The sequence below is a fragment of the Strix aluco genome, chromosome 1 (genome assembly GCF_031877795.1).
Source record: "Strix aluco isolate bStrAlu1 chromosome 1, bStrAlu1.hap1, whole genome shotgun sequence".
Classification (NCBI taxonomy): domain Eukaryota; kingdom Metazoa; phylum Chordata; class Aves; order Strigiformes; family Strigidae; genus Strix; species Strix aluco.
Window position 1 is genome coordinate 162069475 of NC_133931.1, and position 20978 is coordinate 162090452.

At 45.1% G+C, this 20978-nt stretch overlaps 1 protein-coding gene and 1 long non-coding RNA gene across 2 annotated transcripts in view; one reads left to right on the forward strand and one right to left on the reverse strand.

Moving 5' to 3' along the window:
* Window positions 1-271: 271 nt before the first annotated feature.
* Window positions 272-19762, reverse strand: LOC141931292 (uncharacterized). The gene is made up of 3 exons (XR_012625539.1): window positions 19576-19762; window positions 2986-3298; window positions 272-834 (listed from the first exon to the last, which is right to left on the reverse strand). It is a non-coding gene; the product is annotated as an uncharacterized LOC141931292 (long non-coding RNA).
* Window positions 18861-20978, forward strand: part of GLI3 (GLI family zinc finger 3) — a 208799-nt gene continuing 206681 nt past the window's right edge. The window contains exon 1 of the mRNA XM_074843243.1: window positions 18861-18942. The gene's annotated coding sequence lies outside the window, so the exon portion shown is untranslated. The remainder of the gene's footprint in view (window positions 18943-20978) is intronic.

The following is a 20978-nucleotide window of genomic DNA, read 5'->3' on the forward strand; positions in this document are numbered from 1 at the left end:
CAATGACTTCTAAATACAGATGTATTGGTAGTGCTTGGCAGATGAGCAGAGCAGGACATGGTATGATCAAGGATACCAAGGGGTCACACCAGTGTAAACACCTGTAGTGTGTCTGGTTTTATCTTATCTCCTTATCAAGGTGTGTGAAAGGAATTAGTCACTAATTTGTATTGTCAACGATGCTGTCTGGCCTGTTAGCCAAAAGGCTGAGCTTGAGAGGAGAGACAGGCTTTGTCTTATGCATCAAGCTCAACTAATGAAGACATTGGTGTTTTGCTGACACGAATTTATTTTAACTGTTCAGCTGCAAATACACATGCAGGCTCCAAGGCAGTTTAAAATAGTTCCAGGAACAACTTCTTCATCACATTTCTCAAGCAGATTATCAAGTTACAAATACTACATCTTCAACAAAAAGTCTCTTTGGCTGACCACTCTGTAAAACCCAGTCCTTTAGGTTTCGCTATGTAGGCATTTCAGAGTGTCATGCACACTCCGCTAGCTCATGTTCTCAGAGACTTTGTAATTCTCCATTGCACAACTGGAGGAGGGGGGTGAATTCTGGAAAAGCTCTTTTCAGTAGTTTTCCCAAGTCCACCTAAGCAAGTCTCCTTCAGTGCTGGCATCCGTCTGACTTCTGTGGTCTGCTGGAGGATGGCTAGTGTTTTTTGCTGGATGTGTTCCATTTCCTTTATCAAATGTAAAAGGAATATGATTCCTGCTTTACAAGAAAGACAAATGATTACCTAGTCACTTCAGAGGTGAAAGCAGGAGGTCATTTCCCCATCCATCTTTTAGCTGACTTGTTGTCTTCACCAGAAGGAGATGTCATTCCTGATGATTAAGAAAATTATTTTTTTGAAGGAGATACTATAACTCACACGATATAATAATAATAAATAATATATATAATAATATAATAATGTAATTAATAAGAACTGGCAACAGATCCTGCATTTCCTACATGCCCCTCCTTGGTGGCATCAGTGGGAGGTTTGGTCATGAATCATGAGACAGGCAGGGCCTGCCTTTTAAGCCATTTACAGCTTAAGGTTGAGCAGTGTCCACTGGAGAAATGCAGCATGAAAGGGGCTACACACTGGTTTTGTTCTGCGTGTCAGTCCCATAAGCCAGTATCAGTGGGATCCCGTGCACGCAGATGAATGGCGTATGACTCAAAGCCTTAACAAAGAACAGATTTTCCTGGGTTTGGGGGCTCCAGCAGGGACTGTATAAGCCTGCACTTAAAAAGAGACTGGTTTTGAACATGGCAAGTAGAGTTACTGTTTCTTGCTGGTTTCAGAGTAACGTTATCTCACTCCTAATGAGGAAGAGAGGATAATTTTTGGGTCCCATAAAACAGTGTTGCTGCTCTTGTAAACAATTAAAGTGGGTAGGGGCTTTAAAGCTGGGAGGTGTTAGTCCTGGGCTCTTCCAGACCTCAGAGTCCTCAGCTTGCACTGCCCAAGCTGGCTGGGTCTCCTCATGCTGGTCCTGATGTGAAGTCACTGTCCATCCTCACACACAAGAGGAGCAGTGCTTTTCCTGCTGTGTTTGCGGAGCAGGAGGGTGAGGAGGGATGTGAAAGGAGTGTCAGCATGACTGTCCAGTTACTGGTGGCAGTAGGTCACCTCGCATAGGTGCTGCCTATCTCAGATGGTCACTGGGCAGATTGGCAGCGTGTTATCGTCCCCCTACAACAAAGGAGGCCCTGAGGAACAAAACTTTGTAGGAAGGTGGCCTAACACTATTTTCTGTTCAAGGCATAATGCAGCCCTAAACATTTTATACTCCAGTCACATCAGTTCTCTATTGCAAGAATTCCTCTTGATTTTGCACCCTTAAAGAGTTCATCAGGTATTTTTTAGAAAAATGTTTTGTTTGCTGTTTTTGACAAAATTGGGGCTGCCTATGGGGGGAAAAAAGTGTCTTTATATTAAAATAAATAAAGTCTTTTAAAATTGCCATGGGAAATAAAATATTTTTGCAAACAGCTCAGCTCCAGAGTGATTCTACTAGGACCCGTTCTCATTTTATTGATGAAACTCAGCTGATTTAAAATGGGCTGCTTTGCTCTCACAGGGAAGTCACACAAGATCCTTCAACTAACTTTGAAAAACGTTTCTTCTGCATCTCACTATTTCCATTGAAAAGTTATCCTAATTGAATCAGTTTACCTTTTGAAACATTAATTAAATTAAAAAGATCTGGAGCTGCCAACAAAACAGAAAAATGCTTTTTTAATGTACAGCGGAAATCAATTAGTCAGTATCTGTGGATATAACTGAAAGAATATTATTGTAGTTTCATTTTGTTTTCTTGGAGGGAAGAAAGACTAATTGTTTTTTAAATGAAATGTTAAGTAGTATAGTTTACCAAGAAGTATAACCACAGACTGGTTTGATGTGTGTTGCACAGCTGGAATTAGAAACACACACAAAAAGAAAAAAAAAGTAGAAACCACAGAGCTATTAAGCTGAGACAGTAAAGAAGCAGCAAAATTGGCCTGGCTTTTCTTTTTCCACTTAAAGATACTATTCACTTGGATAAACAGTATAGTCTTTGCAAATAAATAAACCTAAATTTTTCAACAACAACAAAACAAAAAAAAGAAACAGAAGAAGGAAATAGGAAAAACCTAAACCAAACAAAAGAGTGAGAACATAGGGATCATTAAGTATGTGATTTCAAACAAAAATGCTGTTAATTAAGGGCAACGCCCAGCAGCAGGAATCTGGGAAAGAGGTTGAAACAAGAAACAAATATCATGTCCTTCAAGTTTAATTAATTTCTTTGGACAATCTCCAAACATGTAGGGGGAAAAAAAGGAACAGAAAATAGCCAAAGGAAGAAAAATATTAAAAGCGAGAGTTCCTGAAATTTGAAATTGTAGCATTTACAGAAATGAAGAAGTCATTATGCTTTCCTCCCAAGAAGCTGTAACTAGAACCTGAAAGGTTAGGAAAATTAAGTTTAAACTCTTACGTGTCTAAACAGACAGGGTCTTTCGAAGTGTTTGTAGCAGCTGGGTGCCACCGCAGCCTCTTCGTGCAGCACGAAGTTGTGGCAGAACACTCATAAAAGTGGTTCCTGCTTGTAGAAAATACATGCTTCTTCCGTGCATTTTAATTGCCTGGGTCATCACTGTCTGCAGTCCTGACCATACCCCCAGCAGAGCTCTTCCTGTTGGTTCAGCAATGCCCCCAAGTCAGTCCGTAGCTGGAAATGGGACCAGTGCAACCAGTGAGGAGTAGCACAGTGAAGTGCCCCTGGCAGAGCAAATCCCTGCCAGGTCTTACTGAAAAAAAAACAAAGGCAAAAGAAATGAGTCAAAGCAAAAGAATATGTATTCCTTTCCCACTGCATTTGCTTTTTTTTTTTTTTTCTTTAAATATCAAAGTCTTCCTGTTCTTCACCTATTAGCCAGCTCCTTCATCCCAAATTCATCCCACTGCTGTAACTAACTCATGTAAGCGTGCCAGTCATGGACTAATGTATTTCTAACCTCCTTTTTTTTTTTTTTTCTTTAACATTTCCTGAGTTTTCCAGTCAGATATCTGACTCCCTTCCACTCCTATGCCTTCTCTCCTCCTAACACTTCCCATCACTGCCTAAAGAATCCTTCCCATCACCAGTCACTTCCCCATCTCTGAGCTTGGAGCTGAATTTCCTTGCCTGGCCCCAGCTATTCCGCACAAGGTTTTAAGAGCCTTTCCCACTGTAAGTGATGGGGCAAAGCCTGCCAGGGCAGTAAGTACCCAGAGGGTGGAAAATAAATGGATTCAGAAGCTCCAGGTATATCAGTGGTGCTGCAAATTGCAGGAGGAAGGCAAGAGATAGGCAGTGTGAACAGATACAGTGAACTTGTTTATGGTAAGCACTCATGGGACTGACAAAGATCAGCTGCTTAATGGAAGTGGGTTTCCTATAAACACTGAACAGATTCCTACTGAGTGTCCTGTGTGGATATTTTGGGCAGAATTGCATTATGCCTATTAAAATATCCATAAATAAGCAAAAATCTTTTCAAAAGATGTCTTGTAAAGACGTAAAAAGAGTGACTTGGAGAATTTATGTCACTGTATTCCGTCTATTTGTGTACAACCCATCCCTTGGATAAATGATGGCTGAATCTGCAAATAGCTGAGGATGCTAAATGAGTGGCCAGCTTGGTCACCAGCCCTCCAAGGTGCTCCCTGTCTCCTGTGGGACTTGAGGATACTCAGCTTTGAGGATCATTTGACCAAAAATATAAAGTGTGTGGTAATGAAGAAGCGGGAATGCAAATAGAATTTCCTTGCCTTGAAAAAATAATAGTTTGATAAGCTCCTCTGAAGAATGTTAGCCAGATTTTTTTAAAAGTGTTTATCTGTATTTATTACTGTGCATTCTAAGAGGGGAATTAAACATCTGGATAATGGCGTGTTTATAGTTTAAAGAACATCCGAACGGTCATATTCCCTCCTCTGTAGAAATGCTTGTACACTTCTAAAGAAGATACTTGTTTATCTGTGTTGTTTATTGATCTACTGTCTGGCTAATACACCACTTGAAAAGATTCTGAGCCAAATGTACCGCTAATGTAAGCAGATGCAATGACATTGAAACTGGTTACAAGTCTGGCCCTCTGAGTTTGCTCATCAAAAACATTAACTTGACAATGACCACTAAAAAATACCTATTTGTTTTAGTTTGAGTCTGTCTCATTGAAACCAGATTTACACAGAGATAATTTCAATGAGTTCAGCAGAATTGCTCTGACGTGCTCGAGTATGATGAAAACCAAGCGTACTTGTTTTTAAAGAATCCCTTCCCAATGCCAACATTTTAGAGAATTAAAAATGTTCTTTTTTTATGTCACTCACGTTGGAAAGCAAAATGAGAGCAGCCTATTTATACTGAGGTTCTCCTGGTTTGTATGCAGTAACACAATTACTCAAGGAAAAGTTCTGAGCACTATAAAGGACTATAAAGAAGGAAATTTAGAAACTTATTCACAAAGAGATTAAGGCTGACATTCTCAAAGCCAGCTTGGGTATTTAGATACTCATCTTGCATTAAAATTAAAAAGATTTGTTTGTCTAAATAGTCTATCTTTGAAAATACTAACTTTTTAAGCACTCTCCCCCCACCAAATTTGGACCCTGGCTTAGCCACAAATAAATCTGGAGTCTTCCTAGTATTAGACTAGAAATACTGTATATCTGTGTGTGCGAAAATGTGAGTCTCTATACCGTTGTATGTTTGAATCTTCAGTAACAGATGTAACACTTCTATATGATAAGAAAAACCTTAGCAAATGATGTGAGAAGGTGGGTGTCAGTCAGGTGGTTTACTCTACCTGCATTTCAAAGGCAATCCATTTGAAATATGATGAAAGGTGGACCATGTCCAGCCTGACACTGTTTGAAAAGCTTTTCCCTACCCCCATCTTTAAATAGCATGAGGGAGATGATGCTTTCAAAGCAATCCTTGTCTCAGAGGTCAGTATTGTGGGGAAGGATAACGTTGTTTCAGAGAAATACATTTTTATTTTATTTTTCTTGGCAGGCCATTGGTTGTCATCAGGGGTGCCTTGGTGGAAATATTTTTTTTCTTTTAGTTAAGAAAAACAAATTGTGAAATCTTCAGCTTTTTGAAAGGTGAGGCAAAGTGAGAATAGTATTGAAATAGATTCAATGGTATAAGCTTCAGCTTCCTAAGTATTGTCTAGCAGAGTGGTACTCTGGTTTCAGTTGTACACTAAAGAACTCCAGAAGTAACAAAGATTGAGATTTTGTTGTATGAATCCCGTAATTCCTTCAACAGGAAAACGTTGCTGTTTAATATCTTTTATCCAGGATGATGAAAATCACTATGAGTCTGTCGTACAAACCAGAACATGTTTGGCCAACTTTGATGTTCTGGGGGAAAAAAAAAAAAGAAAAAGAAAAGAAAAGAAAAATAAAAGAAAAAGAAAAAATAAAAAGAAAAAAAAGAAGAGGCATATTATCCTCCATAGAAAGAAGGGATTTCTCAGCCCATGAAATGGAGTCAAAGTAGAATTAGCTTCACAACTGACCTGCCCTGGAAATAAGTGCAGAGGAACCTGCTCAAGGCAGAGCAGCCCACACGTGTGCCCATCAGCTCACCACAAGCTTCTCTGTGGGAAGGACCTTGAGGTCCTTTATCTGCCTGACCCTAAACTCAAGAGAGTTTCTCCTTCACTCACTGGAGCTGCCAGACCCACTTTAGGGAGCAGGTTGTTTTACGTGCAGATCAGGCAGGTAGTGAGGATGCACGGGTGGCTGTGTGTCTTTGGTTTTGCAGATAAAACGCGGCTCTGTTTTTTGTCTTTACTGATTTGGTTAGAAGGGCTGGTTGATTGTCTCCCCTGGCATGCAAGGTTGGGGCATGGGGAAGGGCCAGCTGGCTGCGGTGCCATCCAGATAAGAGCGCGTTGCTGTTAATAACACCGAGAAAACAATCAGGAGTTATGGTAGGGATAATATCTGCCCCTTTGGGAGGGTGTGTACCTGCCACTTACTATTACTCATGTTCCCAGTTCTGGTTAGCATTCAATTTCTTGCTGGGTAACTGGGATCCAAGACTAATTGAGAAGGACATTCTTCTTCGCATTTATCTCCAGTTACCTTTTCTCCAAAGCAGACCTCATTCCTGTGATTCATGCCTTTTCCACCTGCAAACTCACCACTGCCTCACCCACCCCCACCAAGGCCCCGTCTCAGGCATATTTGGAAGCTGGCTCAGAAGGCTTGTGGCTGGGCTGCCTTGCTCTGAGCATGTGGTGCTGGCATTGGCTTTGATTTGTAAAGCCCCACCACGTCCTGAGGCCGACCTACCTGCAAGGACGGCTCTCATCCTCTGCCAAGCGGCTGCTCAGCATCAGGAGCAGCATTCCTGCTGACACTCCCTCCCTGGAGGAGAGGGAACCTCTGGCAGAGCCCTAGGGAGGAAGGCATCTCAGTAACTCCCTTAGCTTCTTCCAGCCCTGAGGGGCTCATGTTTGCTGCTTGCAGGCCACGCTGCAAAGTTCATTTCTTTACATGGTCAGCAAGAGGCAGGGAGTCCTCGTCCTTCTCTGCAGAACAGGCTCCTGTATGGTTTTTTGCTATCTGGGACGTGGAAGGAGTTGCCGCTGATTTGGCTCTGTGTTTCAGTCTGTGCTGTGCAAAACTCAGGGTCTGGAGAAGCTACGGCCTCATTTTGTTACCACAAGTCTCAGCAGATTTTTCAAAAGATAGCAGACCAAATACAGGACCAGTTTTTGAAGTTTTTATTCAGCTGTTCTTGCTGAAGACAGCTTTCTCACTGATGTCTCCCAGACTGAGGCAGTAAAAAAACATGAGAGGCAACTGGATAAGGACTGCAGAATATGGCCCACTGACCTTAGCAGACAGAAGGAGCAGAGCACACCAATCAATCACAGTTTGATACCTGGGCTTATAAAAAGCTTACCGGAATAGTATGTATAAATGTATAATGCATCTGTGACGCTAAAGCCAACACATTTTCTCCCTGCTCCATGGAAATTGCCTGGCTTAGGCCATAAAGCTACGCTGCACGTTGTGTGGTGTATATATAGAATATCAATACCAAAAGAATTTATGCATGATCCAAGAATTTTTTAATAAAATCTGTGTTCTCTGGCCATTGCTTCTGTTCTTTATGAAGAGATAAAAGGAGTGATACAATTTCACCTAAGATTGTACACCAAAGGTAGATTGCTAGCTGTCTGTAACCTCCTTGAGTAGGCTGAGCTCTCAAAGAAGGAGTTGTAGTGGTTTGATATAGTGAGTGATATTAGACTGCTCATATATTAGGGCTCAGCACATCCTTTTACACAACCCAACATGGTAGAACAAATTCATCACGCTTTGGCCTGTTAAATGGGATTTGGGGGCTATAACTGTAAATTAAACTTGCTTCTACGCCACCTCAGAACGATTTGTCCCCCATATTGCTCACGAGTCGTACCTTTTCCAGGCTCCATGGAGCTGAGTAAACCCTGTTCATTGTCTTACTGCACACAGACTTTGGAGGTCTACCTTGACGGTTGGAGGTTTTCTATTTGTTTTTAATTGTTTGTGCTTCTCTTCCCTGTATGGAGATGGCAGGTAGAAGCTCGCAGATTTGTGTTGGAACAGAAGACAGGAGGGATTGTTTCTCAGGATTGCCTTACCCCAGTTTCCTATACAAACAAGGTTCACTCTAGTAGGCTCCAGTGTGTCTGAGGAATGATGTTATTATTGTGGTTATCACCTTGAAGCATTAGGCATGTTTTTAGCTACAGTAAGCTCAGGAATCTCACCTGCCTTGGGATTCTTTGGGAAGCCAGTACAGAGGACAAAGGACAGGCTTGATTTGCTAGCAGTAGTCTATGCTGTTGAGAAGGCTTCTTGAGCAGGGTTCTTTTTATGTTATTATAGTAGAAGCATTGTATGGGTCGCTTTTATCAGGCAAAGGTGAAGAAGGCAAATGCAGAAGTCGGAGGTGAGGTCACTGGCTGCCACGAAGGAACCACGGGTGGAAGAAGGCACTGCTCAGGGAGCTGGAAGGTCAGAGTCCAGGTGGGATTTGTCTCACCAGGCAGCGCTGGGGCAGCTGGATGCCTGTGCCTAACCTTCTCCTGTGACTTCCTTGCAGACGGCAAGATCAATTGGCCCTGGATTTCCAAAGACTGATTCATCCACCCTGTCTTAGTTGCCTGTTTTAGGAGGGATGAATCGCAACGCAGGGACTGTCAAGGATGTCCAAATGGGAAGTTCAAACTGGAGGATGAGCTTTTAGCCCATTAAAGTGGAGTTGACATGACGTTTGCTCACAAGTGTGAGTGAGGATTAACTCTTGTGAACAGTGGAGTGCACTGACCAAGTGCTTTTATATACATTCAGGTGAAGGAGACAGTATCATGGCTGCACGTTCTCCATAAAGCTCTTGTCTGCTCACCAGCATTGTTTCTATCTTGTTTCTTTACTTCTCTGTTTTCCATCCATTGGCTGATCTTATCTAAGTCTGGGCTATGGTATGAGTAGTCATGAAGTTGTATATGGTCAAGGACGAGTAGAGCCCTCTGTCATCTTTTGATCACATTACTGTCTTCTGCTTATGAATTTCCTGTGGTTTATCTCCTTAGGAAGATCAAAAATACCTTCCCTCGATTCCTGTCAGCCTTGTTAAATTCCCATGTGCAGTGTCCTCAGATTTCCATTTCTTAGCTCAGGTATCCAGCTATATCGTGTGGAGTTTTGTGAGTACTTATTTCTCTCTCTTCAAACTCCAGATCCCAGAATCATGTGAGCATCAGCTATCATTCTGCTTTAACTGTGTCTTCCCCACCTTCGTAGTTGCAAAGCAAAACTTGCAAGTCTAATGCAGTTTCAATTTTTACAGCGTACCCTTCACTAACTGAATAACCAGAGGAACTGAGGAGATTTCAGTAGTATTTCAGTTGTAGTTTAATCTTCTTTTTTAAGCACATCTCATGACGTATGAGAGCCAAATTCACTGATTTCAAATACTTTGATGTCTCTATTGTGATTATGTACTGTGTGGTACCATGTGCATCATTCACACAATATATTCAGAAAGCTATATAAAAATGAAAATGGTTTAGACCCTATTTGTGCTCCTATTAACTAATGTGTTGAAAGGTAAGAAGAATCTGATTTCTAAATCTAGTTTAATAGCTCAACAAGCTAAACAAAAAAAAACCCAAGGGCAGAATAAAATTGAGAGGGTAAAACAACTCCAGGAAAAAAGAAAGGACTCATCCATCTGCATGACGGCTATGCTTTTGGAAAGGGAGAAGTTGAAAGCTTACAATGAATAGAGGATAGATGCACATTTATGGTATTTGGCATTCTTCCTTTGGATTGTGCTTCACCCTAAATGCATGTAAAATGAATACCTAGTACGATTCTTTGTGGCTTGGGATTTTTTCTAGCTTGTCTTATTTTTAATAGCTTATTTTTTCACTTTGAGATATTCTGCAAGCTTGCTTTTTCTCTGTAGCTATTTGTGGTGGTTACTTGAACTGATGATGATAATCATAAAACCATGGTTGGTCTCCATTGTAAAATGTTCTAGTGCCTTTGATGAAGCATTGGTCTAGCTGTGCTGGGTAAATGTAAAGACCGTGAAGTGATATTTCCTGCCTAAAAACTCTGGTGATTTTTTTCAAAACTTGTGTTTGGTTTTGTCTTACTGGCTCAAAACGCAGGACTATATATTATAGCACCTCTCACATTGTTTTCCTTGTCTGGTGTTTTCTTGGTTGGCCAATTGCTGGGCTGTGTCAGTACCAATAACAAGTTAGCACCAGCCTGCAATGTTTATTCAAGTAAAATTTCACAGACTTTTTGTTTGCTTGAGCACTGCAGGACTGAAACCTTTTGGGTTCAAGCAAAATAACATGCAGCTCTTCCAATTTGTTAAGTATTTTTTAGATATTTCTGCCAGCTGTTGACAGATTTGAGGCATGTTGACAAAGGATCCTAATTTCATAAGGAAAAGGCTCTTCTATTCCTTATTTTCCAAATAGCTTCCTTAGGATGAAATCCTGCAAACATACAAAAAATTACCGTTTACTTTAAGTGTGCAGGTAACTCCAGGAAATTTAACGGAATTCACTGTTGAAATTATGTCCCTCATGCCCATCAAAGCCTATGGCAAAAATTCCACCGACTTCAGTCAAACCTGGGAGCCTTGATACTGAATTGGGAGGTAAGGTTCATATTTGACACAAATGGTCAAAATGTGACATCTGCTTTCACTTAAGACTTGCAGGTCCCTGGATGCCCGGGCTTGCTGAAGGACATTGAAAAAAGCCAGAAAGTTCAGTTACTGTTAGCTACCAGCTGGCATTGTATTCCACTTCAGACTGCTAGCGGGGGGGATTGCAGCCAGACCGGTGCTGGGGGTGGCTGGTTTTGATCCATGGGGCTCCTCCCCAAACTTCCACTTTGTCTAACTAACTAGGTGTAATTTTGAGAACTATTTGCTTAGTCTTTCAGTCCAGGACCTCAAATCTGGATGGAGGGACCTCAACTTTACTGTATTTTATCTTTCTCAGTTTTGCGACTGAGAAATTTAAAAAGTAGTACCAAAGAACTAAATATGAGGATATTTTCAGAAAAGAGGGGCATGCTGTGGGATCAGTTGTGATCCTGGGATCCCACGTTTGGTTGGCTTGTTTTGCCAAAGGTACTTAGGCAAGGGTGTATCATTAAGCCCCGGTAAAAGGAACAGGGCACATCAATGTATGTATTTTTTCATTTCTAAAGTGTCAGGTCTTTGCTTCCCTTTGAACAACACTGCATGAACTTAAGCTGCAGATTTCTTCTTGTCTCCCAGTGAGGCGTTACCCAAACCTCCAATCTGAGGAACAGAGAGGTGTAATTCAGGTTACTTCCTTGTGAAACAGTGCAAGTCTTCTGCTAATCAGTTCCTCCCAGGCTCTCGTGAATGTTCTTCATTACAGAAGCGGAGAAGGGAGAATTCAAATAGTCTGATATAAATGACATGCAAGGAAAAATAACTATAGGGAAAATGAAAGGCTGTGTTTTTGTATATGTGCGTGTATGCGTAGGTGTACATGGGACAGTTATCCTCTGTCGTTAATGAGAGCTGTGCATGCTGCTGGCTCACACCTGACCACCTTCCTGCTAAGTTAACCAGAGCGAGCTTGTGTTGGTTTTATGCTGGCTGCAGGGGAACAGAAAATATCACACCTGGTATAAATCCTGACTGTTCAAGCTCGTTAGTAATTTTTGATGTCCTGACTCTCTACCAACAGAATAGCTTTATATTGAAGTGGTGTGGCATTTGAGATCCAGTACTAGAAGCTATGAAGTGAGATTTAGTGTCTTTCTGAAATGTAGCCTGATACGGGGCATGATGCCAGGGGTAAAGGTGGGGGCAAAGTCACCACAGTCCCTTCAAAGTATCATCTGGTGAAGTATTTGCATTTTATTTGATCCATTTGGTGGGTGCACAGCTTAGTGTCCCATTCACAATGAGACTAAGCCAGCAACTGGTATAAACGGATAGATGCGAGACAGAGCTTGAGAGAGGTAGATATAGATAGATTTATCACATGAGATCTTGGTGGATGAGAAATTCATGCCTTAGATTCACTAATCTCAGATGTCTCCTGCCTAAATACCGTCAAATATGTTGCGCTGTATCTTTCTGTAAGGACAAATGTCCAGCAAGGACAGATTAAGGCCAGTAAACCGGCTGGATTCCTGACTAGATTGGAGTTTGCACCCAGGTGGCTGAAGGATAAACTAGCAGTTCTCAGGGGCTCCTTAATGCCCATGGAATGCTACCTGATTTACAAAGGTTATTGTCACACTTTACTGAGGACAACTTTAACTGGGGATGCTCTGCTAGTAGTGTAGTAGTAGAGCATTAACACTTCATGGATGAGACATTGGCAAATGCTCACTAAGCAGTCTCGTTAGAGATATGTAAGGCCAAGATGAAATTACTTAGATGCTGTTTACCTGGTTTTCCTTTTGCCATTAAAAAAAGTAAACAAAGCCCTTCTCTGTGCATTTGAACTATGACAATGGGCATCCACCAGCTATTGAAAAAATTATTTAAGAGGCTGACGAAAAGTCTGAAAACTGCAAGCTTTCCATGGTATTTGAGAATGCTTTAACTTTAAAATGTTGGCTAGTAGATTTAAGGCTTAGGGAAAAACCTAGTCATTTCCTAGGGGAGGGTCTGAATGCTGTGTTTCACCTCAGAATATGTGTTTCCAAATCACTGCATCAACAACTGAAAAAAAAAAAAGACATTTTGACGGATCCTTTATATATGCGATATTTCCCACCCATGACTGACACAACTGTACTAGGCAATGTTAAAGTAGGATTGGATATGCTAGGAAAAACTGTCTTTTTTCTGATAAAGATTATTTCATTCGAGGAACTGGTTTAAATTCTGCTAGAAGAGTCTATATAAAGTGCATCTCCTGGAGTAGGACTTGTGACTACCCACTGCAAAATACTGCTAAATCCTTTCACATGTAGTTTGACGGCTCAGTCGGGAGAGAAGCTGAGACAATTCTCTAGAGAGGGGTTGAAAGTATCCCAGATCATTTAAAGGGGATGTTAATGATGATCTATCTAATTATAATAACCTAAATATCAGCACCGTCAGCAATTCATTTCTTATTATAGCATGGCAAAAAGGAGATAAACAGATTATTTATGCTTATTCTGCATGGAATGTTATGATTTTGGTGTCTTTATTGGATGTAGCCTGTTAGAGAGACCGTGCTTTTCCCTGTATGCTCCCTGCCTGGTAATTAACATGTAGGGGTGCTTTTAAACAGCAAACAAAGGAAACTCCCTCTGCTTGTTTGTTTGGTATGTTTATGGTCATATACAAGAATATCTCACACCAAAGAGCAGCAGTTCAAATTTCTTGGAAGAAGAAAACATTCTTCTTATGAAAATGATGTTCATAATAATGAAGTGTCTTAATGCAACCATACACCTGAAGTCAAAGTGGGTAAAAGTATCTTGAAGAAAGGTTTATATTTAAGAGCTGGAGAGCTCAGACCTTCTACGTAGCCAGCCCAAAATACAGAAATTTCTGCAGAAACTAATGCTTTTTTTGTCCATGTGTAAAACCCAGCTCTTTGCCTTAGTTTCCCTCCAGCAATAACAGCAGAGTTAAAAAATATTTTTTTTTAAAAAATATATCCTTATATATTTAAGATGGAAGGAGATTAAAAAAAATATCACTGGGCCTTGACCCATTTAATTTTTTTGTACAGCATTCAAAAAACCTAGTGATGAATATGGTATAAATAGCTAGCTAGGTTAGTTAGATTAGACATTCAGAGAAAGACGATGGTGGATAAGAGATGATCTGCTAGAGTAGAAAGATAATCCTGATCACTAGGGATCAGTCCTTCTTCCACTGAAATCTAGCAAGATCCCCAGTGTTAACAGAAGAAGTAGAAAGACGCAGAGGCTCCTTGCTAAGGACCACCAGAAGAAATGATGTATGTCCAAGTCTGTGAAGGGCTACAGTGAGCATCCTTAGAAAATTCGGACTCTTGAATGAGGGTTGTTGTTTTGAAAAATCTGGATATTGGCTGACAATTTTCCATTCTTTCCAATGGCACTAATAACAATCAAAAATACAAATAATGAAAGAATCTAAAGCAAAACAAAAATTCTCTGTGAGGCTGGAAACTGAAATGTGTCTGCAAAATAAAACCTGAATGGCAAACCGATAGTGAAATTCATAAGACCATAAATGAAATGCAAAGAATTACAATACAGTAACAAAATTCCCTGACTAATAATTCAGGTCTGCAATATTTATCTAAGTTGAAGTATGTTCCACGACATGATAATGTTACGTTATATTGCCATTAATCAAGCAGACTGCAAGAAAAATCTTGATATTGGCTCCAAATTTTTATTAGAGCTCAGTAGCCCATTTCGCAGTCTTCCTCTGGGAATATAGCAGGTACTATACTGCCTTTCTCACAGAAAAGTAAAAGAAATTTGGCTTCTGCTGGAGACCTAAATTAGTCTAGTGTGCAGTGATACATCAGTATATAATTTCTTTCAAAACTAAGAGATTCCAACTAATTAGTTCTTTCCCTACTCAGGACGCATCCCATTTGCCTTCCCCACATCTTCCCTACAGTTAGTACTGCAGGTAAGATTTTTGCCCTGACCTTTACATCCCTCCCAACTGTGGTCACCTCCACACCCCACTTCTGCATCCCACCTTAGGCCATGCACCTTTCCCTGTACCCCCAGCTGCTCCTTCTGCAGACTGAAGATTTTGACGTGGTACCACCTCATATCCCTCATATCTGTACCAGGCAGCCAGGCATCAAGGGGGTTGCATGGGTGGGAGTAAGATGCACTGGCCAAGTTCTCTGGTGATGGATATTGCACAAATGATCAGAAATTGGTGCTATTGCTCTATATTCTAGCGCTCCAGCTGAGGCTGCCCCTGGGAAAGCACGGCAGATGTGCCCATTTCATAGAATTTATTCCAATAAGGTATTTGCCTCTTGGCAAAAACGTGACAATCTTGATAGCTTTGTCTGCTAGTGGGTGGCACCTGGATAACCAGCAACAGTTAAGGTCCTTGAATGCGTCCAGAGGAGTATTCACTGGGATTGGAGAGAAAGTGGAGGGTGGTGCAACTGGGAGTGGTGAGGAGACCAGCTCTTGGTGTGACTTAGTATCAGGTCTTTTGCATTGCAGCTTATGTCAGCAGAGCGCCTGGCTCCTTCTGATTGTGCTTTCCTGGAACAACGGGTGCAGCAAAAAGGGAATATAAGCCCACAGCCTGAAGGCCTGTAATTTTCAAGGCATAGGCTGAGAAGAAGTGGGGACATAAGGTAGGCTGAAGAAATGCAGAAGTATTGTGTGTGATATAACTTATGGTGGAAACGTCCTGTGGTTGTGGTATCTTCTGTCAGAGAAATGGGTTTTGGCACCGGTCAACAGGTCTTCTGCAAGAGCCAATTCCTATTTGCAGGGAAACATCACAGACAAGTCTCAGAGGTCAGCTTCTCTTGGAGGGGCTATCCAGATGTGTGGAAAAATCATTACATTATGTTAATATATAGTTTTTGTCTTGCGACTTTCAAGTATGATTCCTCTGAAGCAGACATGAAAGATGTTAAGAAAGGCACCTCCCTAAACAGAGCTGCCCATTTTCATTTTGTTTAGCTGAAGGGTCTTGGATGCTCTAAGCTTCTGTTATGCGCTTCATTGTCAAGGTGTTGAAACATTTACAATACATTTCAAATGGCAAATGTCACCCACTCTCCGTCGGTTTTTATTTTCTGCTTGGCCTGGCCATTCAGACAGGCACGGGCAGAAACCTTGGTTGTTGTTTCTGTGTTTCCCTTCTCTCAAGACTTTCACTGCTCAGAAATGCACCAGGAGTATTTTTTTTTTTTTTTTTTGTAAGCAGAGCTCAAAGCATTCTATCTGCTCTTTAGTTTTTAAAATTTCTTGAATGTCTTGATTTTGGTGTGAGTTGAGTGTAGTGAAAGGTTTGGGGTTTTTTCCTTAAATCAGAAATATGTGCCTTGAAAAGAGTTGGTGTGAATCACAATTGAAAAAAAAAAAAAAAAGGAGGATGAAATATAGTTTTATGATGTGACAAGATGTCCAAACTCTCAGGAAATAGGAATTCTTTTTTTCAAAAGTCTAAGAGGAATACTGATTTGAAGGGCCATGCTCAATTTAAAATGATGCCCCTGTTTGAACATCTTTTCTACCTATTTTTAAAAGCAGTATCTTAAGATCACCAATACTGAATTATAAATGGTTAGACAAACAGGATCTTCCACATTAATTTGTTTCTTTTATGAAGTAACACTTTGTATGTTGGTTGATTTCCCCTGTTACTTTTAAGGGCTTTAATTATGCAAAGACGAAAAAATAGTTTGAGGAAAAAATAGTTTAAGAAAAAAATTGATTGCAAAAATACAAAGGAATAGTCAATAGGCAGAAAAAGAGAGAAGGGAACGATGAGCTGAAGGTATCATATTGCTCTAAACGGATCTCTAAAGGGACCAGAGGTTTGCCTAAAAATTCGGTACACCCCCCCCCCCCCCCCCCCCCCAGTATATATACATCTATCTAAAACAAAACATCCGTAGTACCATAGTACTATTATCATAATATCATGAAACAGCCAACATCTTAGCAGAAAAATGGGACCGGAAAATGAAGTTCTATGAGACGAAAAAAGGTGGAAGAGAATATCAGCTCTTGATATCTGTGTTCAGATCCTGCTGTTGCACATGCCTCCTCCCCACGTAGCGCTACGCCTGTCAGCAGTATCGGTTGGGCAACCAAGGGCTGCTCCTTCTGCCTGTTGGCACAGGGTGAAATCGCCTGTTAGGCAGCCGTGGCACCAGGTCACAGCCTGCCGTCCTTCCCACCGTGTCCCTGTGCTGGCCTTTAACTCCCCGCGGCACACGGGAGTCTGGTGTTGGGGATCTTGCCGGCCCGGGCGCGAGTGGCAGGTTGGATGATGTGCGCCTCTTACTCGCCGTGAAAGCATCCGAGTACCGTGTCTGTTCGGAAAGTCAGGGTGGACGGGCCTGGTGCTGTGAAAGGTGCACACAAATCAGCATCCCTGGGATTGCCCGTGCCATTGGTCTGACCACGCCTGTGACATCCATAAATTAGAGGCATCTCTCCAAAGCTATCCTTTTGCACCCAGAGATTTCCCAGTCAGAAAAAAAACCCAACACTGAGTCCAAAGGAATTTGGATGTGCAGTGGTGTGATATAGTCAGATAAGACCGCTTTTCCTTGTTTTTAAAAAAACTCATGAACCAAGTCGCCCCAAACCACAGAATACCCGCAGCTTTATTTTGTTGTAAAATTATGAACACTTTCAGTGGCAAAATTAAGGGAAGGTTTACGAAATGCACAGCATCAAAGGCTAGTCTCTCATTTCCACCAGCAAACACGCCTTTCTTCAAAAACCATTGTTTTTTGTGGGACTTCCTCAACGCTCAGGGTAGCTCGAGCTTAGGTACCTTGTTAAATCATTTCCATCAGTAACAAATCTTTCTTTGGCTCTGTTGTGAGCCAGGTTAGGAACAAAGGTGCATATGAAGTATTTGACATTGTGATGGCAACAACTTAAATATAAATGCTTTTTCCAAGAGCCAGCCCCACCTTTGGACTTGATGGAAAATGCTTGTGATAACGTTCATTTATGGTTTCTCCGACTGTTTTAGTATCAGGGGAGCAATCTGCGGGACTAGGAAAAGGCAAGGTGTCTTGTGGGGATATATCATGTCCCCAAGGATGGACACGCTGGAACAAATAAGTTTTGGCATCCCGGCTGCTGCTATTTGTGACCTGCACTGCTGTGGGGGAGCACTGGGGGAGCCGGGGGGGGCTGGCCATGGGGCAGGGGCGATGGGCAGCCTGAGGTGAAGGCCGGAGGAGCCCGGCAGAGCGCCGGGGAGGGCTGGCACAGGAGGAGCAGGCGAAGGCGCCACTGGCACCCTTCCCCTCGCCCAAGCGCTTGCCTTTTTTCCCCGAAAGTGCTATTTTTCAGCGTCACATGGCTTAGGTGAAACTTTCCTTGAAGTCCGTCATTCAAGGCAGCCTGCGGCGCCAGAGCAAAGGCGAACCCAGAAGCCGCAGCGCACACTGAAAACCCACCCGGAGGACACGTTTTCCCCTCAAAAGCCCCGATTTTTTAGGGGGTGGGGAAGGCCCCGGCCCCTCAGGGCGGGAGAAAGCGGCGTCCAGCGCACCGGTGCGCGGGGAAACGGGGCTGCAGATGCAGGCTGAGCTGAAGGATGGAGCGGGAGAGGAGGACGAGGACGGGGGGGAGAGGGAGGAAGCAGACCCGCGGCGGAGGGGGGCCGCTCCGGGGGGGGCCGCCGTCGCCCCGCGCTGCCTCCCGGCTGTGGGCGGGGTGTCGCCGCCTTCGGGCCGCCGCCGGGGCGGGCCGGGCCGGGCCGGGGGGATGGCGAGGGGGGGGTGGGAGGAGGAGGAGGAAGGGGGGAGCGGGGGTGTCATGCCGAGAGCCCGCGTCGCAGCCCGCCAGGCCGCGGCCCGACCCGCACCCCGGGGCGCAGCCCTCCGCCGCTCCCCCAGGCAGGCGGCCCCGCTTCCCGCCGGGCCCGGGCAGCAGCGGCCGCGTCCCGAGCGGGCGGGGGGAAGGGGGGGAAGGAGAGCGGAGCCCTCTCCGCCGCTGAAAGGAAGGGGAGGGAGGGGGGAAAGTTTAGCGGAGGGTGTTTGAATTAGGAGTTATCCCTAAAGAGCCTTTCCCCTGCTCTGATCCAGAGGGCAGCGCCGGGAAGAGGGGGCGGCGGCGAGGAGCCCTGCAACATCTGTAAAACTTGCAGGAGGCGGCGGAGAGGAGTGTGCGAGAGGGAGGAAAGCAAAAGGGACAACTTTTCCGACACGTGAGTATCTCGGCGCGATGTGTTTATTCCCCTCCTTCGGTGGCCGCACCGGAGCAAAACAATGCCGGGCGGCGGCGGCGGGGCTGGCCGGGGACGGGACGGGACGGAGGGGTCCCCCCTTCCCTCCCAAAACTGCTTCATATCAGGCGGCGGACTCGTTTTTTTTTTTTTTTTTTTTTTCTTTTGCTCCCCCTCTTCTTGTTTTTCTCCTCCCCCCCGCTCTTTTTGTTGAACCAAATCAGAAATGTCAGTCAGTGCGAGTGAGTCAGAAGGGATCAGATTACAAGATCACTGAAACTGATGTCGGATCCGCGCACCCCCCCCCACTCCCCCCCCTCCCCACCGCGGCAGAGGCGCGGGCTGCTCCCCGCGGGAGGCGGGCAGGGATAAAGCAACCACCGCCAACACCCGCCGGCCCTCGCTGCCGCCCCCGTCCCGCCTGTGTCCCGTGTCGGGGTGTGTGTCCCCGTCCCCCCCCGCCTCCCCGCCCCGGAGCATGCCCGCCGGCCGCGGCGGGGGCCGGCCCCGCTAGCCGGGGGAGCGGCGCGGGGGCGAGCCGCGGCGGCCCCGGCCCTCGCCCATGGGCAGCGCGGGGGCTCGGCGGCGGCAGCGGCGGCGGCGGCAGGTACGTACCCACTTGGGCGAGAAGTTCTTTGTTCCCCGGGCTCTGCTCCGGGCCACTTTCTTCTCGTCTCCCAGCGCTCCTTCCCCGCTCCCGGCCCCCTGCCCGCTGCCTTAACTTGGAGGCGGGGTGGGGGGGGAGCGAGGTCTCTAACCCCCAAAATGGCTGTCACAGAGCGCGGGAGGGAGCGGGGGGTGCGGGCAGAGGCGGGGGCAGTCGCCGCTCCGGGCCGGGCCGCGCCGCCCGGGCTCGGCCGGTCACGTCCCGCGGCGGAGCTGCCGATTTGCGAGCGGCAGCTGTTTTTTTATTCCCCCCCCCGCCCGCTTCCCCGAGCAACTCCAGGCCGTTTTCACGCCCGTGAGGCGGGCGGGCGGGCGCAAACTTTGCAGGGGGAAAGGCGAGAGGCGCGGGGGAGAAGGCGCTGTCACCCCTGGAGGGGCGCCCGGGGCCGACCGCTCGCTCCCTGCTGGCCGCTCCCTGAGGGGAAAGTTGCGTCCGGGCCGGGGGTGGGTGCGAGGGGGCGCGGGCGCCTTTCGGTGTGGGGGGCGGGCGCGGTGTGGGGCGCCGCTGCTCGCCGCTGGCAGGGGGTCAGGCCGGGGCCGGGCGGGAGGAGCGGGGCGGCTGCCGCCGGGCGGGAGGGCGGGGGTGGGGTGGGGGGGCGCCCGGGGAAGCTCCTCGGAGCCGCCCCGGGCCGGCACCGCGGCCCGGCCCCTCGCATCGCGCAACTTCGAAGGGTTTTTGAGGAGAAAGGATCCTCCGCGGTTTTAATTAAGCCCGCGAAGCCGGGGCGCTGGCACGGCTCCTGCGCCTCCGGACGGGCTCGCCGGCGCTCCGGCGCCCGCTCCCAAATCCTCGCACCACGTGAAGAGAAAAGGTAAAAGGAAATACCCACCCCCCACCTCACCCCCGAGATTTTCTTTTTAACCCTCTGGTGCGTAGTTTTGATCCGGTCCTGTGGGTAGGGTGTCCGTGGCCTTCTGCCAGTTTGTATGTAGATATATTTATGTAAAACATTTTCTCTCAGCTCCTTGCCAGCTGTTCCACATTTTCCAGCTGCCACTTCAGTTTGAAATGATGGACTGTACGGATCTCAAAGAGCCTTTTAGTCCAAGGTACGGATAGCTGTCCGTTTGATATACAGTGTCACGTTTTAGAGGCTACTTCACTAAAGGAGTATTAGGTAGCAACCCACAGCAAAATACTCATCGCCGTCGCGCCCCTGCTACTTCCCGCTTGATTTTTCAAGGCTCAGTAGACGTGATTTTTTAAGCTTCAGTGTGCAGACTTCATGTCTTTTGTGTGGGCTACAGAAAAACTTGAAAGCGAAATTTTTTCAGAGGCCTTGAGATATGTGGCTGGTTAAATCAACAAACATTTTTAAGAGGGCACGGCTGCCCCTCTTTCTGTGCGTGAT